This window comes from Uranotaenia lowii, chromosome 2 (genome assembly GCF_029784155.1).
Source record: "Uranotaenia lowii strain MFRU-FL chromosome 2, ASM2978415v1, whole genome shotgun sequence".
Lineage (NCBI taxonomy): Eukaryota > Metazoa > Arthropoda > Insecta > Diptera > Culicidae > Uranotaenia > Uranotaenia lowii.
This window is the reverse complement of record NC_073692.1, coordinates 278,994,442-279,019,737: the sequence shown is the minus strand read 5'-3', so window position 1 is coordinate 279,019,737 and position 25,296 is coordinate 278,994,442. Positions and strand designations below refer to the sequence as shown.

At 35.5% G+C, this 25,296-nt stretch overlaps 2 protein-coding genes across 3 annotated transcripts in view; both read right to left on the bottom strand.

Annotated features, from left to right (window-relative positions):
* LOC129748414 (ras-related protein Rab-23) overlaps positions 1-23,721 on the bottom strand; it is a 56,954-nt gene extending 33,233 nt beyond the window's left edge. Inside the window, exon 1 of the mRNA XM_055743029.1 lies at positions 23,584-23,721. The gene's annotated coding sequence lies outside the window, so the exon portion shown is untranslated. The remainder of the gene's footprint in view (positions 1-23,583) is intronic.
* LOC129748415 (protein yippee-like) overlaps positions 1-25,296 on the bottom strand; it is a 308,978-nt gene that overhangs the window by 158,547 nt on the left and 125,135 nt on the right. The window contains exon 1 of one of the 2 annotated variants that reach the window (XM_055743033.1): positions 23,584-23,713. The exons of the other annotated variant lie outside the window; for it this stretch is intronic. The gene's annotated coding sequence lies outside the window, so the exon portion shown is untranslated. Of the gene's footprint in view, positions 1-23,583; positions 23,714-25,296 lie in introns of those variants that run through there. 2 annotated transcript variants of the gene reach the window in all.

Sequence of the window (25,296 nt, the reverse complement as noted above, 5' to 3'; positions counted from 1 at the left end):
ATACTTCCATTTTGGCATTTCATCGTTGTTAATTGCTAGGCTTAGAGATGGTTAGGCATAGTCAATGCAAAGCAATAAAGAAATTCTTACATTTTTCGCGTGGTGGGGTAAAACGAACGCTTAGGGCGGCTAAAACGGACGCTGCTTAGATACTTGATAATTGTTGTTCAAGTACATATTTTTGTAATATTTATGTTTAAGAATGTTTTTGATTGAAAACGGAACTAAATGATTCGAGTTCAGTAGCAAAACAGCATAAAAATGCTCTGTTCAGGGTTTTTTTTTGAAGCAAGCATGGGTGGTCAACATTTTCAATGGGCGGGCAAAATTACTGAAATGAAATTGGCTGACGGGCAAAAAACAAATTGTTCTAGAATGTTCAAAAGAAACAAACAATATCATATTTTAAAAAAAAACGCTATTAAAAACATTTGTTTGGATCACATCGAGAGTAGATTTAGCTTGCCAAATTGCCCGGGTATATAAAACAAAATTGGAAAAAATTCCGAACCAGTCGGGTTGCCCGGATTTCATTCAAAAATGTCCGGTGGTTTGCCCGGATTTATTCATTTTTTTTCCAAATCGAACACAAAAAACAAATTGTATTGTTTTTTTTTTGTTTTTGCGTCCAAAATGAGATTTAAGCCAATTTTTTAAAGTAATCTTGAAAAAATGTGAGGAAGATTAAAAAATCTACTGATAAGTTTTGTTGAAATTTTTTTTCAGATTTTTTTTTTAATTGTGTCGAGTGGTTTCTGAGTATTGACCAAATATGCCCGGATATTTCCCGGATTTTTGGTCAACAATTTAGAGATCAAATGCTTGGAATTTTACTGGTATTTAACGTTCATAATCTTTCGACATTTAAAAGAATCATTGTTTCAAAGAATTCTTGTTATATCATAAATATTAATAAATATTTTTCAAAGTACGGACCTTAACTTCAACTCAATCCAAATTTTTTCAAATTTTCCAACATCTCGATTTGACAAGTGTCTTGGGAAAGCCTTCTATAAACAGGATGAATATAAATTTGATTCTATTATTATCATTGCACATTTTTAAAGTAAAAATTTGGCTGAAAATAGAAAATAATGCCAATTGATTCTTCATGTTTCAAGTTATATTTGGTAAGTTTTTTATATTTTTTAAATTATATTTGCATACTTTTGCGTTCGAAAGAAAATAGCAAATGTTCGAAAAATGTATGGAAAATTGTAAAACACGACAATTAAAAAGCGTGTTTTCTAGAAATTAGTTTTATTCACTTTTACCCCTTTGGCTTCTATCACATCATAGAGATTTCCAGATCTTTGTTTTGAATTTAGTTAATGCAGATTCAGATATATTCATTCAAATGAAATATGCAGACCAAGAAAAAGGTTCATGTCTTAATACATGATTTTTCCAAAAAGAGCTTCGGGGACCACAAAAAGTTGGTCCCGTAGCATAGTTTGACCACCCACGATCTTCCAGGTGGTTAAAAATAAGTCTTATAAACTTTCCACTGTTGGAAACGCTTGAAATTTTAGTAAATTTTTGGAGCTATGCACAATTTTATTAATAGAAAAAAAAATCACATCAAACGGCGCATTGGTATTTTTAAACCTAGGAATTGAGGATTATGTATCTATATATATATAAAAATGGATTTCTGTCTGTCTGTCGGTCTGTCTGTCTGTCTGTCTGTTCCCTATAGACACGGAAACTACTGAACCGATTTCCGAGAAAGTTGACAGGTGGGGGTATCGAAGGTCGGGAAAGGTTCTTATTATGGTTTGAGACCCCTCCCTCTCTCATGAAGGGGGGGGGAGGGGCCTCTCAAACAAAAGACAATTTTTTGCATAACTCGAGAACCAATCAAGCAAATGGTATCAAATTTGGCATGGGGTGGTATTTGGGAACGAGGAATATTTCAATGAATATTAAGTACCCCTCCCTTCTCTTAGTGAGGTGATAGAATGGAGGAGGGAGGGGGGTAACTTACAATTTTTCAAATAACTCTAAAACTAATCAAGATATTGGAACCAAATTTGACATGTGAAGGTATTTGGATACGAAAAATATGTCAATGATTATTTGAGACCCCTCCGTCTTTCCAGTAGGAATTCATAAAGGGGGAGGGGGTCTCTTTTATAATTTTTTACATCACTCAATAACTAATTAAATGGCACAAAATTTGGCATAGGCGGGTATTTGGGAACGTGACATGTTCTAATGATTGTTTGAGACCCCTTCATAGAGTTTCATACAATTTTTACTGCATAACTCGAGAACTACAACAGCAAATGGAACCAAATTTGGCATGGAACGAAATTTGTGTACGAAAAATGCTTCTATGAATATTTAGTATCCCTCACTCCTTCAAAGAGATGGATGAAAAGGGAAGGTAAGGTCTCCCTTACAATTTTCAGTATAATTAGAGAGCTGATCGAGAAAATGGTACCATATTTGACATGTGAGAGTATTTTAATACGAGGAATGTTTCTGATATAAATTTAAGCCCCATATTTTTTCAGCGGAAAGATATAAAAGGAGAAAGGGGGGCTTCCATACGAATTATTCGCATAACTCGAGAATTAATCAAGCAAATGAAACCAAATTTGGTATCAAAAAGTATTTGAGTACGAAAAATACTTTTATGAATATTAAGTTCTCACCCCTTCATTCAATGGGGAGAACGGAAGGGGGATGGTACTTCCTTTCAAGTTTATGCATAACTCAAGAATTTACTACGCAAACAAAACCAAATTTGGCATGGATGGTATTTCAATACGAGAATTTTTTCTATGTGAAAAAATTCATTTCTTGCAGTCGGAGGATAGAATTGGGAATATAGGAAGGGAGAGGAAAGCTTACATTCAACTTTTTTTACAAAATCCGAGAAATGGACAAAACTAAACATGGAAAATGATTCTGGTACGATTCTATGATTATCTGACTCACCGTCCTCCTTTCAGTGAGTAGGTACATAGGAGGAGAGCCTTATAAATTTTATTGTAAAGCTCAAAAACTTATCAACCAATGGAATTATATTTGATATAAGAAGATTTTCGGGCACGAAAAAATGGGTATGAATATTCAAGACCACGAGCTCCATTCACCAGGGGGTGAAGGGAAGGACAGGGGACTCTCTTATAAGTTTTTTAGCATAAATCCAAAAATTTCAAGAAAATACAACCATTTTTTTAGCTAGATTGTTTGCGTTCTATTAATTTGAGACCCTCTTTTTTCAGGGCGAAGCTTAAAGAAGCAGATTAAAATTATCAGATCTTTAACACAAATTTATAGACCAAAATTTAGAAAATTAGTTTAAGTCATCCTTGTGTTGCAATTCGAAACTCCAGCTGCAGCTCTCATTTTGTAGCAATTGCTTATGAATAATGTTTTTTTTTGATTGAAAATGATGTCAACAAAGCAATAAAAATTTAAAAAATTTCTGAAAATATTTGTTTTTAAAAGGTTTAGCAAAGAAAACCGGGTCAGCTAGTGCTCATATGAAATGTAGAAATCTATGACACAATACAACGAAATTAGGCAAAAAGGGTGTCCGACATCAAATTGCATCACAGTATAAACACTGTTAAAAACTACCTAGTGGACCGTTTCTGTCTAAACTTTCGGACAATGAACTATAAACCATTTGTGATCTTTTGGTATTTTTACTGGATTCAAGTTCAATACCATATTCGTAAAATCATACATTAGGCTCAACTATACTATACTAATTTATCTGAAATTTTACGATGCATTCAAACATAATAACAATGAAGAAGCTATTAAGACGATTCCAAAATGGTATTTGTGATGAAAATCGGTCACGTAGTTTTGCAGATGAAGCCAAAACTGTGAACCAATTTTTTGCGAATTGTGTTTTTGATCCAGAAGTTTGTCAAAATTGCTTTCCAATGCTAGTTACCTATACGTAATAAATGTTTTAAAATTTATATGCATGTCTAATTTTATCTATAATCTAATGAAATATCATCAAAAATGCATAAAGCCGCTCTGTTGTTCCTTGACCGAAGTATAGACATTTTGCCTTGAACTGTACACACTCTCTTGTAGGTTCTGAATACTTATAAAAAAAATCATTCTGACTCATAATCTTTTTCTGTTGATTTTCAGAGCTGTGCAGTAACGTTTAATCACAAAACTCACAGTTGCAGCACGACAGTTTAAAGAATTGAGTATCTCTCTGAAGATTTGCGCAAAATAAATTTGCATCATTGCTCTTTGATTGGCTCTGTTTTTCTTTCAATTTTAAAAATACCAAACAAATTGAAAAAATCCTTGTAAACTACAAAGTTTCAGCATTTTTTTTGTGCAAATTTTCAAGCAAACTTACCCAATGAGTGGTTTCCTACAGCGTTGGCAAAGTGATGCAATTTGATGTGAGACACCCTTTACTTAATCTTTCATGGAACTATACTGGATGTGAATCAATATATTCTAATCATACGCTTTGTGAAAAACACTGTACCTAGGCTGACCAGACGTCCTACTTTGGTAGGACATGTCTTACTTTTCAGCCCTTGTCCTACCGTCCTACTTTGGGTCCGAAATGTCCAACCTTTTAACAGTTAGAACCATTATCTTGTTTATCGATTTTTTTTTACTTTGCGTTTTTTTATTATTTCGATCCAATTTCCACGAAATCCTTATATGAGCTCTTCCATCTCAATGCAAAACTAAAATATTTCATCAAAAGTAAGGTATTTTTCTATTTCCGTGTCATAAAAAATTCTGAGTTCTGTTACACAGATTCTGTGATGAAAATTGTCTCGAAATTCTGTGAAATAACAGATTTTTCTGTAATTTCCAACAATTTGATTGCTATTTCTGGTAGCAAAAACAATTTAAAAAAAGTTATGGGAGGTGTAAAAAATTTAAGAATTGGAAATTTCCATACAAAGCTTGCAGCGATCGAATGGTCAGCTACCGGAGTGTTTTCGTAATATGTAATTCTAATCAATTCGGCTTTATCAGTTCATGATTGTGTACTTCAAGAATTTTGTAAACATTAAAGGAAATAATAATAAAAATAATAATAATAAAAATCATCTGAGTGGAATGAATGTTTAACATGACATCCACAATCAGAACATTGTTTTAAACTTCATACAATGCAAATTTTTTGTTTAGTTCATATCCCTTCTTTTTTTGTTTGTTCATAATTTGAAATGGCTTTAAGGAGCTTAACTCGTTTTGTTTCATTTCAATTATTTGCTTATATTTAGTTCGCTTTTTGAAGGAAAAGAAAATAGATAGGTAATTATGAAAATAAAAAGAACTTTAGAAGAAAAACGAAGAGCCTTGAGGAAAAAGTATATTTCGAACATGTAAATATCCCTGATTTGCCCCATCCAAATTTTCATCATTTTTGACAACCACGATCAATCAGAGATTTCAAAGTTAATACATCTAAAAAATCTCTATGTTTTAACTATGATTTCGGTGAAAATCAAGATTTATTCTCATTTGAAATCAACTTGAAAATGTTTTGAAATATTCCTAATTAAAAATTGTAAAGCATGGTTCATCTTAAATCTGAACGCACTGTTTATTACACCATAGTGCTCCTAGTTGTCAGATCTGAAATGTTTTGACAGTTATTTGTTTTGGAATGTTTCCTCTAGAAGTACTGAAAATTTTATTACGATTCGTTATGTTTCAAAAAAGTTACACGTGATGGAATCCGCGAGACAAAAATTAATTTTTGACACCCACGTCAAAAACATGGTCATGGTTCAAAAATCGCGAAATCGATGAAAATTATCAAATCGACCGTGTGCAGCATTCTCAAATGTTTCGGTCAGATGCATACTATCGATCTGCAGATTCATACCAAGCGTCATACTTAGTGGAACTAAGGACCGGAAACTGCATTTGAAGGTTTTGAGAACGATCAAGGCAAACACAGAGTAGTTGGACTACGACATCGCCAAGAAATTCAACGTCGACCGGTGCACCGTTAGAAGGATTCGTCTGCGCGAAGGAATACGATCCTATCGGGTCAGAAAGCAACCAAACCGGACATTGAATCAGAATGTAGTATCCAAAAGACGTGCCTGGAAGTTATACAACAAGGTTCTAACGAAGTACGACGGATGCATCCTCATGGATGACTAAACATACGTGAAGATGGATTTTGGGCAGCTTCCAGGCCAAAAATTCTATAAAGCCATTCTTCGGGTTGATGTCCCCGGAAAGTTCAAATTCGTTTTTTCCGATAAGTTTGCAAGAAAGTGTTTGATCTGGCAATGTATTAGCAGTTGCGGACGACTAAACCCGGTTTTTGTGACAAACAAGACCATGGACTCCAAGATGTACAAGGAGGAGTGCCTGAGAAAACGTATTCTTCCGTAAATTAGATCTCACAAAGGACCAGTAACGTTTGGCCAGATTTGGCAAGCTGCCACTACAGCAAATAGGTACTACAGTGGTATCGGAACAACGGGGTGGATTTTTTCGAAAAGGATATCAACCCACCCAACTGCCCTCAATTCCGCCCTATCGAAATGTTGGGCAATTGTCAAGCAGAAGATGAAGAAGAATGGTAGAACGACTTGGGGTGCCATAGAGATGAAAAGATGGTGGAACAAAATGGCCGCTGAGGTTAGCGAACAGCGTGTACAAAAAAACATGAGTAGAATTCGACGAAAAGTTCAAATTTTCATTAAAACCACATTGGAATATTTTTTTTTAAATAATTTTTCCTTTTTTTATTTCGTTTACATAGATCCGAGGTAGACCTATTTTAATGCATCTAGATTTAAGATGACTATGCTTTAATAAACTACTAGTTACAAAACTTCAAAAAACAATGCATTGCACAAAGAAGGGTGTACATATTTAATAAATACGTTAATTTTAAATTTTTGTCTTTTAATAATAGGTCTCTTGTTATGTGCCAAAAAAATCACAAACAACGTTGGGAGGTAGATCATCGTTCGGTAATTCAAGCGTTAAACTAGAAACTTATCTATATCAATTTTTCACATGAAGCAACATTCATAAATGTGCCAACATCAAATGGTCGCACTCTGAGAGGGTCGCGTCAGATCGTTCCACTGTCGATAGCCGCTTTAATACCCAGCAGAATGAAAACGCCGCTCCCCAGTGTTACACAATCACGTTAAGCTTGCGCGTCGCTGGAGAATGTCAAAGTTTAATCAATAACAGCTGATTGCCAGCTGTGTGGATCACCATGAGTAGTGAGCGGGGCGGCGCGTTGTATACACAAACATAAGTATTCTGCAACTTGAGCGAAGCCGCAATGCCCCAGCCTCAGACAAACCGATTCCGGCCCGGCCGCTACGGAACAGAGCCGGCTCATAGAAACGAACGTTGCTGTAGGTATCACAGAAGTTTTATTGCGCTGCAAGTCGACTGTATTTCGAACACCTTCTACGAAATAGTATACAAATATACGGTCGTGAACGTTCCGTGACGAGACACGAGACGAGTTGTTTATAAACATAGGTATACACGTTGGTGTTTAGATTTCTATTCATATTCATCTAAGCGTATTAAACGATTTCCCTTACACGTTCGAGATGCGTGCAAAAAAGGTAAAGGTACATTTTTTGCAGCCATAAACTGTAGACACAGAGAGCTAGAAACTCTTTTTTTTTGGTTCCATTCGCCAGCTTAACACTCTCCATGAGGTAGGTTGGTAGATAGTTAGGTACTCCTACACACGATTTTGGGGGGACGATGTCTGTCCAGTTTGGAGCCTTGGTGAGACGCCCACTTAAGGCTGCCGACAACCGAGTATGGAAATGAATGAAGTGTTGAAACATGAATTGGATTAGTGCTAGGGGCTTTTCAAAAATATACGAGCGAAGAGGCATCGGCTTTAACACTTAATTCGTTCTTAGTCCACCTGTGGGCTTTAGCTGCACATCCGAATAGAATAAAACGTAACAGCAGTGATAAAAAAAACCTCTCTAGCCTTTTTGAAGCCATACTTTTTATTTCCTCCTACATTACGGATAACTTTTTTTACCATTTTTAGTTTAGAGAATGCGTTATGTCATTAAAGTTTAAAGATAAGTCGTTTATGACTATTTAGATCACAAAAACTGTTCAGTTGAGGTTGTAGTTGATCAAATGGGGTGAACACAAAAGACAAAACACTTGAAAAGAGATGAAATTTTCAAAAATTCTTCTTATTCAACAGTTATTAGAACTTATCTTGATTTTTTTATTCAAAAGTCAATGAGCAATATTGTTTTCAATTGTAAATAACAAAAAACGAGTTTGGCTTCCTAAAACTTAATTGCTTGAGCGATTTTAAATGATTAAATTGTTAAAAAAAGGATGAATTTGGAAAAAAAAAACCTGATGGAATATGCACCTTTGAAGAAGTTAGGGGCTGTCCATTAATGATGTCACGCAAAATCTGGAAAAAATTTCCCCCCCCCCCCTCCCCCCTCCGTCACATATTGTCACAAATTCCGTAACCCCCCTTTTGTATTACGTCACGTTTTCCTGAACCCCCCCCCCCCCTGGAGTAAAATTTTCAACTCATAGAAATTTGATTAAAAATGTTGCTTTTTTAAATTCATCAGTTTTATTCAAAGAATTGAAAAAAAGGTTAACAGTTTTAACAAGCCTTCCATCATTGCTTTAAACACATTTCAATCATGAGTTCAAGGATTATGTTGATGACTTTCCATATCAATGACCAAATCTCTATCCAACCATCCAAATCTAGTTCCTCTTCTTCAATCCATTCGCAATCCAAATCTTCTCCACAGGTTAGAATAGCCAACCAATCCTGTTCACATTTTTTTTTTTGTAATGATAAGTGATGTCACGCTCAAGCTGACCCCCCCTCCTCCCATGTCACAAATCGTCACAAAAATCAAAACCCCCCCTCCCCCCCTAACGCGTGACATCATTTATAGACGGCCCCTTATGAGTGTTTCTGAAGTTTGCCATGCAGTAGTTTCGAGAAAACCCGTGGAGGGTAGGAGGTAGCTGATGATTTTCTTTGAAATCAATTTAAATAAGATTCGCAGATTGACTGGTTTTATCCGGGTTTGCACGGATGTATGATATAAAATTTGGGAAAAGTTCGATCCGGTCCGGTTTCCCGGATTTCATTGGAAAAGCCCGGGTTTTCATCTCATTCTCGTCATCAAATAAAACTAAATAAAATCAAATTGTTTTGTAAACATTTTTTATTAAAGCGTCTAAAACGAAATTTTTGAAGCAACTTTCAATAAATATTCACTAAAGGTTTTTTAAAGCCTAATATACGGTTTTAAATCTGCTGTTTAATTTTTAAGAAAAAAAATTCATCTTGATTTTTGATAAATAATTCCAAGGTTTGGACCAAATTTGCCCGGATTTTGGTCGACAATTTTGAAATCAAATGCTCGGATTTAACTAGGTTTTTAGATAAAAATATCCCGGATACGTGCTGGTCTTAAACTAAACTAAACTGGCAACTAAAGTATTTAACCTTATATGACCTGAATTGTACTTTCTCGAAGCGAAATCTCAGGATTTAACCTAGATACATTAAATTTTCTGACTTTTCCTAAAATGAGGAGCTCTAAAATTTCTTATTTTAAGATTTTTGAATTGGGTCACCAGAGTCACCCAGCAAAAAAAGTAAAATTAAAATTGGACCTGGATTATTGTTTTGAATCTTTAGATCAACCAAAGTTTAACTGACACATACATTCATTATTTAAATCGGGATTTTAACATTTTGTCTTTCGGCTCTATTTCAGACACCACAAAATTATACCATTTTTTTCATAAATAGATAGTTAACATGTAGACGATTCCAAAATGGTATAATTTATGAAAATTGGTTCAGTAGTTTTGAAGATACAGCCAGAATAGTAATCTGGGTCTACATGCATCCTCATTAGATTATCGATGAATTTTCAACAAGCTTTTAATCGCTCAGATTTGGTCATGTTTATTGTAAAATATTTTTTTACGGAAAATATAGTCGATTTTTCCCGAACCATTTAAATATTAAATGGTCCCCGGAAAAAATTAACCAAACAAACTATATTTCATGCTTATGCTAATTCAATCTTATGCTTTACTTGCAATGCCCTGGTCCGAATTTTACCAAATAACTTCAATTCAATTTAATGTAGAAATCGTTGCAAAGCGTAACTATTTTTAAGTAACTGGAAGCATTAATATTGAATTTGTTGACATTTTTTAATAAGCTTTGCCAGATTGCCCGGTTTTATCCGGGTTAACCCGGGTATTTAATACAAAATTTGGATTTCATTGAAAAAAGCCCGGATTTTGCCCAGATTTATTTACTTTATCGCCCACATTAAAAAAACAAAGTCTGGTGTTTATTTGTAATTTAATGCGTACGAAACGAAACAAGTTTTATTTGAAATAATCATGAAAGGTTTTTTGGAAGTCTGAAAAATTATTTGAAATCTTCTGTTAAATTTGAATCAAAAAATCATCCCTCTCAATTTTTTTTCTTGATTTTTGCTTAGAAACTCCTGGGTTGTGACCACATTAGCCCGGATATTACCCGGATTTTTGGTCGAATTGTTTTTAAATCCAATGCCCGCTTTTGCCAGGCTTTTATATAAAAAAAAGCTCGCATTTATCCGGCCCGGATACGCGTGGAATAAATTCTGAGAAACATTAGTTTATCTGTTGTATACTTTTCAGAATTATCTATACGTTATGAAATGTATATGGATTTTAAAGAAAAAGTAATATTGATACAATTTCAACAGCAAAGAAATCATGATAAACGGAATCATGTTATTTTTTTCCGATATTCGTTTAAACTCATAGGATAAACGCCATAACAAGACATCATCGAATGATAGAACATTGTTTCTTTATTTCAAAACATACATAAAAATTTCTCTAGGGCTCACCGTTTTGAGTGTAGATTGCAAACATATTGATTTGTTAATAAAATAAAAAATAGGTAGAAAGACAAAAAAAACAAAAAAAAATTGATGAGCCGTGTTTTTATGATTATTTCAAATGTTGTAAGTATACAAGAAATCGAACATACAAAGGGTCAGACTAGTCACCACATATCTTTTCAGTGCAGTTTGAAAATAATTCGCTTTTGACATGAAAAAATGTTATTGTTAAACCTACAAAGTAAAAAAATAAAAATTTAAACAAGATTTTTTACAGTTTTGTTAAAATATATTGAAGTTGATTGTTGTACAGAATCTGTAAACAAAAATGCGAATGGTTTGTCTTCCTTATTCATCTGAAAATCAGAAATTTAACAAATTAAAGCTTAAAGCAAAGTTATAAATGATAAGATATTAAAACATGAGACAGGTCTTAAATGCCCATATCAAGTAGGTTTAATGCCTCTATAAAAAAAAATAGATTTGTAATTTGTAATTTATTAACTTTAACGCAGCCTGTCGCCTGTCGCAGCCAGGTTAAGGAAATCAGATAAGACATATTTTAAAAAATTTTATCATTGAAACATTAAATCTACTCTCTAATAACAATTTCATTTTGACATTGGCTTAGCAATAGAACAGCACATGTGAGCGCTGCTTGGGTGATTTTTTGCCCGGTCGGACACAATCTAATGTGTTCGACCCGTCCGTGTTTCAATGTGGGTAGGAATGAGATGGGTTTCTTCATCGCTTCCTATCAACATTGAAACGGCGCGCGGCAAAGAATCACGCAAGTAGTTCAAAAGCTGTTCACAAAACAAAAGCCCTGCTCACATTTTCACCAACTATTCAATTTCTTCTACCCAAAGCGCTCTAGCTTTGATCTTTCCACCTATAATACTTTCATGTTCTTTCTAAATATTCTACCTTGAATTTTCACAACTCGCCGAAATGCCAAAAATTAAATAAGAATAATAACAATTTCACAGTGAAAATAGAAGAGCTTAATACTGATCTGATAAAAATGGGAAATCTAAAATTTCGCCAAAATTTCAGCTTTAACGAATGCTTAACATCAGTTTTCCCCTTTTTCAGTTTTTTTTCTGTATTTTTAGAGACTTTCAGCCTTTGGCTTGTTCGTCTCTGGAGGAAGTTTATAATAGTTTACAATTCATCAAACAAATAGGATTCTTTTGAGGAAACATAATAATTTTTCCTCTCCTACTTCGTCATTTGAAAGACACGCCCCCTTTTCAGTTAAATTATACGAAAATATTGCAAGTTGAACTGAAATGAAGCTTAAAATTTTGACTACTTTTATTCTAAAATCATTTTCTCAACACCTGTAAGATTTTAACAGAAATATTGCTCTAACGTATTTAAAACAGTTGCTTATATATCATGCTTATATTACATTTACATCAATTTTGATTACATTGAAATGAAAATAAAAAAGTGAACAACTGAAAATCGTCTTTTTTGTATGTTGCCAAAAACGAACGGTTTTGCTCGGATATTGCCAAAACCGAATGTTGCCAAAATCGAACGGGGCCTGTATTATAATCTGATAAAACTTTAAGTTTTGCCAATGGTTTTCTTATGATTGGTCGAAACGAAACAAATCTATCTTAAAGACATTTCATGTATTAATGTTGTTTATACAGGAGAGTAGGGATAGTTATTTTCGTTATACTTAAAACTTTAAAACAACACATCGGTAAGCGTCAATAGTTTTTTTCCAATTGTAAATTACGAATAATTTGGTCCCGAATGATTGGAATTCAATTTCAAACGCTTATATCACGAAAAATCAGTTAAAAAGTGCAGAAGTAGAAAAATATGACACAATAGCCTGGCTCCGGGGCAGAAAATCACTCTCACATTGCATTGGAGATTTGATTTGGGATTTTGGCAAGTGCTGTCTAAAGCTCGCTTGCCCGCTGTAGCCAACCAGTCGGAACGAACGAATCCGAGAGATTTTATTTTTGCAGTTTTAATTTGCTCATAACCGAAGCCAAAACAACAAACCCATTTTTTCTTAGTTTTTTTTTCCTTTTCTTGTTCGAGCTGGAGTTATAAAATTCGTCCGAGGCTTTCGTGCTGTGGACGTTGAAATATGATATAGAAAACAAGGATTCCCACTGTTGGGGCTTTGGCTTTGGCTTTGAATAACAGCAAATCCTAGCGTTTTGAGTGCGATGGAGGTACTAGGAATCAGTTTTATTTGTCTATCTTCTTTCGTATTCAAAAGTTAAGAATTCAGAACACAACACCACTGCAAGCAATCGAAAAATCAAAGCGATTGAGTTCAAATTATCGAAATTGTTGTAGTCAGTCAATTTGAAAAACTTTTTTTTGAGAATCAAGCATTAATTTCAAGATGTCAAAAATGTCATAACAATAACCAGTGGTATCAACTTTCTGGTCCAGATAATCAACACTTTTTTAGCTGCGAAAAGTCAGAAGCCAAACTATCATCAGGCATTCTTTTGTTGTTGTTGTTGTTATGTATTTTCCTTTTTTCAACCTTTTCCGTCTCTTTCACTCTTCCTTTATCTGATCTCTGGTCAGCTCAGTGGATCGTCGGATTAAAAATTCATATGAATAATGACGTTCGCCCTGGTCTGTGCGAGCTGCTCGTTTTTCTGCTGTTGTTTTCACTTTTCCTGGATTTCGATCGTTCCATGTCTTCTTTGTTTTTGTTGTGGCTTCATTTGGGGAAAATTTACTGAGCTGGAATGCTTTGGCAACACGAACAAAACAACACGCTGCTTACGGTCAGTTCAATGCCAACAATTGCAAGTGGTTGAGAATCTGGGTTTTCCACCGGTTTTCGGGAGGCATTGCGGGACGGGGGTTTCAAGGGGTAGTCTCCTGGAAACCCCTCGTCGTGGAAAATTGAGCCCTACTAGTCGGACAAAGAAGAAGGGCTCGGGGTGGGAAATCTGACATGCAATCAGCTGATTTGTTTGGGCTCCATCGGTCGATATTATCGTACTTAGGCTTGTATATGTAGGGGAACTGGGGGTATAATGCCCAGTGTGGGCAAAACGCCCCACTGCGATATCTAGCTAGATATATACTTATTTTAAGAATTCGGTACGCTATTCCCTTCTTATTAACAGTAGAAACCTTTTGTACAAAAAATTAGGATCAAATATACGATAAATCCCTGCAAAAATCCAAAAATACTTTTGAAGCCATATTCCTTGCAATTTGTGCCTTGACTTTCGTAAGGAATTACGGCATCTATCGCCAAAAAAAATTACCTGACATCTGTTACAATGATGAACATTGGTCTTGAAAATCATCACAAAACGAAAAATTTTCTTATTCAATTATTTTTTATGTTATTTTGAACGATTTTTAACAAAAATGTCTAGGTGGGGCAAAACGCGCCATGTCCGTTTATCTTTAAGCATGTTTCATATTTGTTTAAATTTATATGCAGTTTCATCACATCAATTTTAAAGATATTTATAAGTTGTATTGGAAAACATAACTTGAATATAAACAAATTTATTTAAAATTCCTAAATTTAATATAGATTTAATTAACTATTCACAAGAATTTCAGTATATCTGGCAGCACTGCGCGTAGCAATACATTTTTCCATCTGTGAAGTAGAATAGAAGTGTTTTTACCTGGCAAACACTTTCGGAGGCACTTGGATCAATAAACACTTATTAAACGTTAAACGGCGCGATTGGGTACACACATATGCGCATTATGCCCCTACTGAATCTGAAATCCAATTTTCTACCAACTCTTCAAACTTCATTAAATTTGTGGCCTGTTTTGACCTTCCAGTTATTCTAACTATCAGATTTAGACAAAAAATAAACCAAACTTCCAAACACAATCGAGAATTAAAGTTAATCTTTTCAAATGTATTCTAAAACAAGGCTTTCTTCTTAACGTGGGCATTATGCCCCCTCTTCCCCTACGTATGTACAACGTTTTCGTGGGATGGGATTCGATTTATTGTCAGAGGATGGAACTTGTTGGAACATTCAGACAGAGGAAAAAAACGTTCTGTTCATTGATTTTTCATTATCTCAGTTGAATTCATAGTTTCGAAACACAGCCCGCTTACAGGGCGCCTATTAGATTCAATTTAGCTGAGCCCAGCCTGAGTAATCAACGCATGGTTGCATAAAAGTTGTTATCAAAGGTAATCATTCAATCGTGTCTAAAATTGTCTTTAATAGTTGTTAATTTTGCATGTCTAGAAATATAGATTTGATAACCACGCGGAAAATTTATTCATCATTAAATAAAGTTATATGATTGCTCTTTGTATTGTTATTCAACCCTTTGTATTGTTTTTATTAAATGTTCTACTCTGAAATTGTTTTTCAGCATACATCCTCAAACTGATTTCTAGAATTTATGGGTACAATCGAAAATTGCAATACTAACTTTTAGCTACCTTTCATTGAAAATATTTCTGAACTTTAACAGAAACATAAAGTCTGTTTCACATAGAATCTGGTCGGATAGAATAGATCATTTCGCCACAAAGAAATAATGTACAACAAAAGTAAAAATGTCATTTTGTAGGGTTTTTATTGCAATTTAAGGAAAAAAATACATAAAAAGCATTCGTCAGCTTTTCGGATGCATTATCGAACTTTTTTTTGTGATACCACCCATCATTTTCTGCACAGTACTGCTGGTAACCTCATTCGCCATCTGGTTCCACCACTTTTCCATTTGAGCGCGTTTTTCATGGTTCTGCCACATTTCTTCAGTTTGCCCTTAACTATTGCCCAATATTTCTCGATGTGACAAATATCCGAACAGTTTGGTGGATTGATACTTTTTTCAACAAAATCGATCTTATTCTCCTTATACCACTTAACGACATCCCGGCTGTAGTAGCAGCTTGCCAGGTCCGGCCAGAACTTCACCGGACCTTTGTGGGACCGAATGAGTGGCAAAACCCTATTCTGGAGACATTCTTCTTTGTAAACATTTCCCTTCATTGTGTCCCCAGTGATCAAAATCTTAGTCTTTTTCCCACAACTACAGATCCCTTGCCAAATCATCAGCTTACGAGCAAATTTATCTGCGAAAACAAACTTGAATCTATCCGCAACATTCCCTTTACGCTTCGCAAGGTAAAATTTGTTACCGGGTATTTGTCCAGAATCCATGTTGACGTAAGTTTCGTCTCCCATCAAAATGCATCCGTTGTACTTGGTCAACACTTTCTCGTACAACTTCCTTGCCCTCGTTTTGGCAACCAGATTTTGTTTTAGCGTCCTGTTGGGGTGTTTGCTTGCATGATACGACCACAAGCCTTCTCGCAAACAAATTCGTCGAGCTGTACTGTGGTTCGTCTTGAACTTTTTCGCCAAACCACGCAAGGAAATTCCAGGATTATTGTGAACTGATCGAATTACCTTTGCTCGCAGCTTCCGGTCATATGATCCACTTTTACGCCTGGTCTGTTTTGCTCGATCCACCGTAAGGGTCTCCCGGTAACGTAGCAGCACCGAATTTACAGTCTTTTTTGGATATTTCAGGAATTTCGCAATCTTTACCCCTGACCACGTCGGTTTCTCTACGTGAGTGTGCAGAATTTTCTCTCGCCTTTCGCGTTCCATCGTCGATAACTTTTGACTGACTGCTTCAATTTTGATGAAATTTTCACCACTAAGTAAACAAGTCATCCGAATCAAAACACTGTCAATAGATTCTTGATGTGAAAACTAGGGGCGCTGCAGTAAATGAAAAGATGCGACTAGATTCTATGTGAAACTTTATTCACACAACAGAAACATATTTGAAAATTTCTGCTTAGGCTTACACTTACGTGAAAGAAAGAGTGGTACAATTATGTTAATCAACGATTAAATATGCTAATGAATATTTAATTTAGAATCAGATACCTACTATAGTCCTGGGGCGGCTCTTTGGAGGGGGGGGGGGGGTTGATTTTCTAATTTTCAAAAATCCGTCAATATAAAGGAACGTTAATATCAGGTGAAAAAACGATCATTAGAGTGAGCGAAAAAAGGGAAGAGGGGTTGCAGGGGGAGGGTCAGTTGCAAATGAGTTTACAATATAAGCTGCTCTCTACTCCTCCTTCCCCATGAATTTCAATGAACAACATGTATTTAAAAAAATATTGAACAATAGATGAATAATGAAAACTTTATCAAAGTTTCTCTTCATTCTAATTTCAATATTCTTCTACACAACTTACACATCCTTTTATAAAACAACCAGCAAATCTATAATATCCTCTGCGAAAAAATGTTGATATATTTTTTATTTGTAGGTATATCTGGTATTTAAAAATCATCACTTTAAGAGCTTTTTATAGAATTTCTCGTTATAAATGTAATTTTTTCAATGGAAAATAATACACACGTTGTTGAGAGATGAAAATGTAGAAAGAAATTTTTCAAGCTAACTTAATTTTTTTCCTGAGCTTCTAAATATAAGCGCTCTGATATTTTATAATTTTTCGGAGGCATTTTACTTTTCACCGTTAAGGCTGATAAACAAATTAACAAACATAACTAACGGGCATTAAATTCTTCATTGGGGTATTTTACTGAATCGTGACCTGGAAATTGGGTATTATTATTTTCAAATTTAGAAACACAATATGTAAAATCAACACTTTAAATATAAATTAAGTAGAAAATACGATTATCAAAATCAGTTTTCGAATATGAAGTTTCTGGGACCTAATTTAATTTCATTTGCTCTTGAATTGAAAGTTATCACTCAAAATTTTCAACTCCAACAAATAAATTATAAAAACAGTGATTAGTCTTTTTTATTGTTCATGTAGGTACCTACACATAATTCCTAAAAAATGTTTAAAAATAATTTTGAATTATAATGAAAAATTATGAAATGGAGGGTTAATTCTTAAAGTTAATACTTTTCTTTCGTGAAGATTCTCAATCATTTGCAATTGAAATAGCCAAGCTTTCGGATTCAGAATATCAAACCTGAAGCTAAATTTTAACTTAAAATTTCCATATTATTGTGTAGATGAGCTGAATACAGTATCGGTGACATAATTGATGTAGATCTTGAAATCCAGGAGTGTTGGTTAAAAATCACCAAAAGATCTTCTGACTGTTTGGCATGATAGATTGCCTTGTTGCTGAAAAAAAGAGTGGAATGATAAGGGGATAGTTTTAGTTCACAAGGGGAAAATTTAAACCGAGGCAAACTGATTTGGAAGATTTTTGCGTTACAAACTCGATTTATTGTCAGATTTTTTTCTCTCCCTTCTTATTTTCTGGTATTTAGTAATTTTTAAACTACGCAGTTTAGAGTAAAATCGATCAATAATAATTGATGAAGTAACAAACATACAAGAACAACCAAAAATATGTGAAACATTTTCATTATCCTTTATTCGTTCAATGATTCAGATTAGAGGGAAGAATGCCAAAAAGTGACAAATTCCCGGAAAAAACAATACAGATTTCGTCTAGATAATCTTCGTATTTTACAAATTGAGGCAACATACATTTTTCTCATGGTAAATTACCCACAGTCTTCATGAAAATTGATCATTAAGTTAAAACCTTTTTTACTAGATCTTTTTGATATTTTAAACTTTTGCTAATAAGTGCACACATTTTTTCAATGAACCTTGTATTTTCAAAATTTATACCGGAAACAAGAACTGATAAAAAAAATACAAATTAGCATTTAGTGCTCCTAATTAAGTCGAAATCAGTTTTCAAATATTTTGCACCTCGGAAAATGGGATTTATTTCCTTGTGTTATAGTTTTGAATGCAGATTTTGGGTTCTGGATATGAATTTGAATCTCTATCGCCAACACCAATTCCTTCATATTGAAACAGCTTTTATAAATACTGTTTTGTTCCTTTTTGGCTCTTGGGAACGCAAAAATCATAACACGTTATCTCTTTTTTCGATTTATTGTTGCTGATATCTCTTGAGAAGATTTTTTTAAATTTAAATTCTCACTATGAATATTTTATATTCGATTTCTGTTTGGCAGTACTTGTATTTTTTTCGTGGTCATCCATAATATGAATGTTTGATGTGATACATTTCAAACAGAATTAAATGAAATTAGATCTAAAATTTAAATTTTTGTATTTGAATTTCACAATATAGGTTATTAATTATAAGTTTATAATTTATGTTTGAATAGTGCAAAATTAAAGGTGATAAAAACTCACGAAGGAGAATCAGTGATTCAGAACCTAAATTTTGGTTTGGAATAAGTCACGAATTCATTGTAAACGCAAGTGAAAATAGCACTACTCTAAATTTTAAAATGAGGTTAGCATAAGACATCTGATAAGACTTTATAAAGTTTACAAATTCTCATTAAACCAGCTGTAAACAAAAGAAAAAAGAAAGAGAATTTTAAATTCAAATTTCTTTTTAAATTTCAGATATGTATAAGCTTTTTATTATTAAAGTAAAGTTTTATTAGAATTATTTTTCCTGATTCTGAATTGTTAATTTTCCATCGATTTAAAAAATATTTTAAATACAAAAATAACCCTATGAGAAGCTTTTAGCTGCTCAAAACTTCATCAAAATTGAATTTAAAGCGGCATCAACACTTGTTGTTTATTATGATGGAATTTGTTAAGTGAAATATTAGTGACTAAAAAAAAGAAGGATAAGAAAGTTAGACGGTCAATTGAAGTCATACGTTTCTTGAAATTTAAATTCTTACAATAGAGGCAATTTTCTACTTGAAGGTCAAAGAATTTTTTACTTCTTAGAATGACCAAGATCTGTTAATCCATTAAACATGGTAAAAATTTCTAAAAACAAAGAATTTTCTAAATATGAGCAAATAATAAAGAAACTGCATATTGAAGGCAATAAATGTATGACGACAGCAGAACAAATATTTCAAGTATTTCAGTGTTATAACCATATTCACCCCCTATGTGACTTTTTCCATTTTGTGATATAATTAAAATTCAAAACAAAATCAAGTATTAAGAAGCTCTGATTTTGAAGCAAATGTAAAATTTATTACGATTTTCTCGTGTTAATTTAGGCATATGAAGGAAATTAGTGACAATTTGAAAAAAAGTTGTCCTTACATTTATTTATTTATTTTTTATTTTTATTTTATTGTTCACGGTCTTCGATAACTTAATATCATACAGACTGGTTACTTAAACTACGCTTAAAACTATCCTTACTTATATTAAAATCAAAATACACATACACTTGGTTGAACAATCTACAAGAGATGTCAAATGGATTATAAAATTCATTTCTTCCATAATTGTTTAATCTTAGCGGCTCGAAATTTCTTAGGGAACGAGATGGGACATGATACTGTATCCTTTCGATGAGACTGGCACTATCTTTATTCCCGGATAGGACGTCGAATATAAACAAACGACGAAGCAGCACAACACGTGAGCCGATTGGTTCGATATTCAAGATTCCACATCGGTCATGGTAGGAGGGAAGTCGCTGAGGTTCATTCCATGGTAAATTTGGAAGCGCGTATCGCAGGAACCGCCTCTGAACTGACTCAAGTAGTTTCAGCCCTCCGATTGAATTAGGTGCCCATATTTGAATATTGTACTCCAAACCACTGCGAACGAGTGAGCAGTATAATGCTTTGAGAGTGGTAATGTCACTGAATCCTTTGGTGTTCCTTACCAGAAATCCCAGCACAGTTTTTGCTTTGGCCACGGTTACAGCTAAATGCTCCTTGAATGTCAGAGATTTATCCATAATTACACCAAGATCCCTAATAGACTCAACTTTTTCAAGAGAGACGCTATCAGCTGTGTACAGATGGGTAATCTCAACCCTGCTTCTGGTGAACGTAAGAATCTTACATTTTTTTAGGTTGACTTCCATCGCATTCACTTGGCACCAGAGCATTAGATTATCGAGGTCTCGCTGAAGAAGCAAACAGTCTGAGTAATGCGTAATTGAGCGGTACATTTTCAGATCGTCTGCGTAAAACACTAATTCAGAACCAATTAATTGACAAAGGTCGTTCATGAATAGGTTAAACAGGAGAGGACCTAGATGGCTACCTTGGGGGACCCCAGAAGGAACAGTGAAATGTTGGGATTTGATGTGGCCCTGTCTGACGAAGGCAATTCTGCCTCGAAGATATGACTCGAGCCATTTAACCAGCCAAGTTGGGAAACCCATTCTATCAAGTTTGTCGATTAAGAGGTTGTGGGGAAGCCGATCGAACGCCTTGGCAAAATCCACGTATATTGCATCCACTTGCTTTTTATTTGCAAGACAGCTGCTGACGAAGGGAACATACACCATCAAATTTGATAAAGTTGACCTCTTTTTGCGAAAACCGTGCTGACATTCTGCGATAATGTGTGAAGAAACAGTGCTCATTACGTTGAATACCAAGAGTTCGAAAACCTTTGACAAGCAATTCAATATAGAGATACCCCTGTAATTCTCTACGAGATGTATGTTCCCAGATTTGTGAATGGGAGTGATTGCAGCAGTTTTCCAAAGTTTAGGGAAGGTAAATGTCTCCAGGGACTTGTTAAATATCATGCTTACCGGAAGTGCCAGAGAGTCACAGCACCGCTTGATGAAAATCGGGGGCAGACCATCGGGGCCTGCTCCCTTACGCTCGTTGATTTCTAATAGCGCCTTCCTAACATCATTTGGGGTGACTCTTATTTCGGGAATGCTGATGTTGAACGAGTTCACAGTCGCCAAGTGTTGAGTACTACTGGTATTCCTGTGCTTTACGAAAGTAGTTTTAAAAAAATCCGTGCACAGTTGAACTGCTTCTATCGTGTTCGTTGATTGACGATTGAGATATGGAAGATTCAACGGAAGTCCTGAATTACCTCTTTTGTTTTTTACGTAGCTCCAGAACGAAGAGGGGTCGGTTTTAAATTTCCGTTGTAAATCGGCTAAGTAACAACGGTAGCTGCTATCTTTTTGTTTCGTGTAATCCATCTCAGTTGCCCTGAGGTTTTGCTTAGCGATGTCGGTGGGGTTGCCTCTATAAATTTTTATAGCTTTCCTCAGGCGGTTTTTTAAATTCGATAGCTCACGATTCCACCATTCAAATTTTTTGGGGTTATGGCGGGCACGCGCTGGTACGTTTCTACTTAGAATATCGTTAATGCGCGAGTAAAAAGTCTCAGTTGCTGAATCTACATCAAGCGTGCTGGGATCAAGGATGGAGGTCCAATTTTCTTGCTGTATGATAAAGTCGAGTTCGTTAAAGTCGCAGTTTCTAAAATCGTACCGAACGTCACTTGCGTCGTCAACATCCTCAAAAGTGTTTGAAGTAAATGAAACTACGAACGGGGGGTGGTGGGAATCCTCACGCAGAAGTGGCTGAGGGGATTCGAAAACCTGGAAACTCGTGGAGTCGCTTGTGAAGGCCAAATCCAACATACGCTCGTTGGAGTTTTTAATGTTGTTCATTTGATGTAAACCAAAATCTGTTAACGCGTTAATGACAATGTATTCCTTCGATTGAAGCAAATCGGGAACGTCAACGTTAAGATCGGTATCAGGAAGAAAACTATTCAATTCTTCGTCGAAAATCCATGAAACGTAGGGCAAGTTATAATCTCCTATTACCAACAATGAATCTGTGCTTGAGAGCTGCTCGGATAGTTGTTCGATGCAGAGCGTATGAGATTTGTAGCTGGAAGCAGTCAAATCAGGACTCAGATAAACCGCGCAAATGAATAACGAACAAAATCCTAGTTTGATGCGTAGGTACACACGTTTGCTCGAGGTGTGCGCTATGACGAAGAACAACTTCGCTACACGAAAGAGATGGTCTTACTGCTATGAGAACACCTCCCCCTCTTCCTAGATTGCTAGTCTGGGCTGAGCGATCAGCTCTATAAATTTGATAACTAGCAGAAAACTCTGCGCTATTGATGCCCGCATGCAACCAGGTTTCAGATAAATTAATTAATTAATAGCAAGTTCAAAATCAACACTCAACAACACACTTTTGTTGAGTTACTTATCAACTAAAGTTATTTGGTATAATTCAGTCAAGGGAATCGCAAATTACAGCTGCTTGAGTTTGGTGGACCGGCTTTTTTCAATTTTGAGCCTTTTAAGTGATAAATTAACTTTTTTGTTTAATAAACACCCCCACGGAGTGGAAAATGTTTAGAATTTAAAAGCACATCTTCTACGAAAAGATCCAACTTTTTATAGAAATTCGAGCTTTTTCGGGTATTGTATAACAGTTTTTTGCCCTTAGGGGGGGGGGGGTCATCCCAATCACCCCCCCCCCCCTCCCCCCATAGGACCGTGCCTGCTATAATCAGATTAAAAAAAAGGCAAGCAAAAATCTGAGATTAAAGAAACAATCCGTCAGGAATTGACACTTAGGAATTGAGAACCTGAGTTCGGGATCCTAATTGACTTAAGACTAGAAAAGGGAAAATACATATCTATACAAAGTTGTTGTTTACTGCTATTTGTAAAAGTAATAAAAATAGATTCTGAAAAAAATGAGTTCAACTACACCACCAAATGTTAATAATGAAATGTTTTTCTTACATATTAAATTTTCGACATAACCAGCGAACAATCTTTGTCATTATTGGTATATTTATTTGGAAATTAACGACTAATCTACAGGTTGACGAGTTTTGTTTAGCTTTCATTCGAAAGTGAGCGTGCATAAGGTTAAAATTCAAACAATAATCATAATAGAAAAGTTTATAAATTACCTCGGTGTAAATATTTATCAAAATTTCTCAAACGAAATTTGAAGTCGTACTCTCGGAAAGATCCGTCCAACAGGCGTCTCCAAATAATAATTAACGACCGCTCAATAAGATAGGCTCCAGTTTCCACTAAACAGGTGTTTCGGACTGAACCCGATGCTTCTTTCTCTTTTTTCTCAGTTCGATGTTTGAAAAAAAACACTTGACTTAACTTGACTTGAAAAATAGAACGGGGCTCGAATTTCAACACGCTCGCCACAGCAGAAAATTAATTCACTTCACATAGGGAAACACAAATCCCGTATTTCTTTTACTCTTAATTTTTTACTGCCTAACGTAAGGTTCTGAGAGCAGCAAAATTACGCGAAAGGGTAGGAAAAATTTCACGCTTTGAAAACTCACCCACCACAGACACTTTGCGGAAACATACGCCTGGCACTTTCTTCTTGATGATTTTCTTGCTCTTAAGCTCACCCGTTACGCACAATGATTTCCCTGCTGGATTAAGTTGCGGAAAATATATGATGGAAACATTCTTTCTTGACCGATTCTACTTGACGAGAAACTGAACGTACGAAGAAGAACTTTGCCAACAAGGGCCAAACTGAAGAGTAAAAATCTTCGTTAGCTGTTCACCTCTATCTCACTCATGCAGATGGGCTTCTTCTGCTGGAACACTTGTCGGCCACAACAACAACAACAACAAAAACGGGAAGGTATGCCAACTTTCTCAGCCTTGACAGAACATTCCCGAACGCATCCGCTGACGAAGACTACGCAGCAAGGTGCTTCTTTCGCCACACTTGCAGCTGCTTTGCTAAACTACCTTCAATATTCGAGATACGCCAGTTAGGGGAAAACGAGGGAACCGGAGAAATTTCGTAACGGGCTCTCGGCAGTGAGAGATCTTATCCGTGGCAACTTCAAACTACGACTGACTTCACCTTGCCAGCGATCGGTTGGTTGGCCAACAACTACCCAACTCCTCCGGCAGAAGCAGTCTTCAGCTCTCCAGCAGTGTTAAGTTTTTCTTTTATTGAAGCTTTTTTTTTTCTTGCTCCTCTGGCAGTGCACAAGTTACGTACGACGGGCTCGCTGCTTGCTTGCTTGCTGATGACGATGACAACGGGGCTGCGAGCTTTTCTTTCCACGGCGCAGTCGATGGTGCCTTTCTCTTCCGTTGCTGGGGAGTTTGCTGGATGTTCGAAACTTTGGGCTCACATGTACGTACAGAAGTTGAATCTGCGCTACTCAACCCACACACTCTTTGGATGGTCCACGTTGTTGACTCGCACTCGCAACTCAACTCGCAAATCGGAATAGGAACGATCCCTCCAGTGTGGCAGTGTGGCATTCACGATATCACATAAAAGAGTCAGAACAAAAACCTGTTCAACTTGTTTTCCAACCACGTTCTACACCCGAGGCGCGCGAGAGTTGTTCACCTGAATTTCCCTTTTGGTTCTAGAGCACTAGTTTTTTGTTTGTTCTAGTTCTCTTCTTAGATGTTCTCGAGTGAGACCCCCCCTTAACGTACATACACTTACTCGTCTGGATAGGTTCCGAGTACTGTTTTCAAGATTTCGACGGCCACCTGGGAAAAGCCAAGTTTTCAGAAAAAAATCAACCACGACCAGCTTCAACGTGTAGTTTATTCAACCTCCCCTACTGATGCTGACTACTCGCTTCAATTGGGGCTAAAAAAAACAACACGCG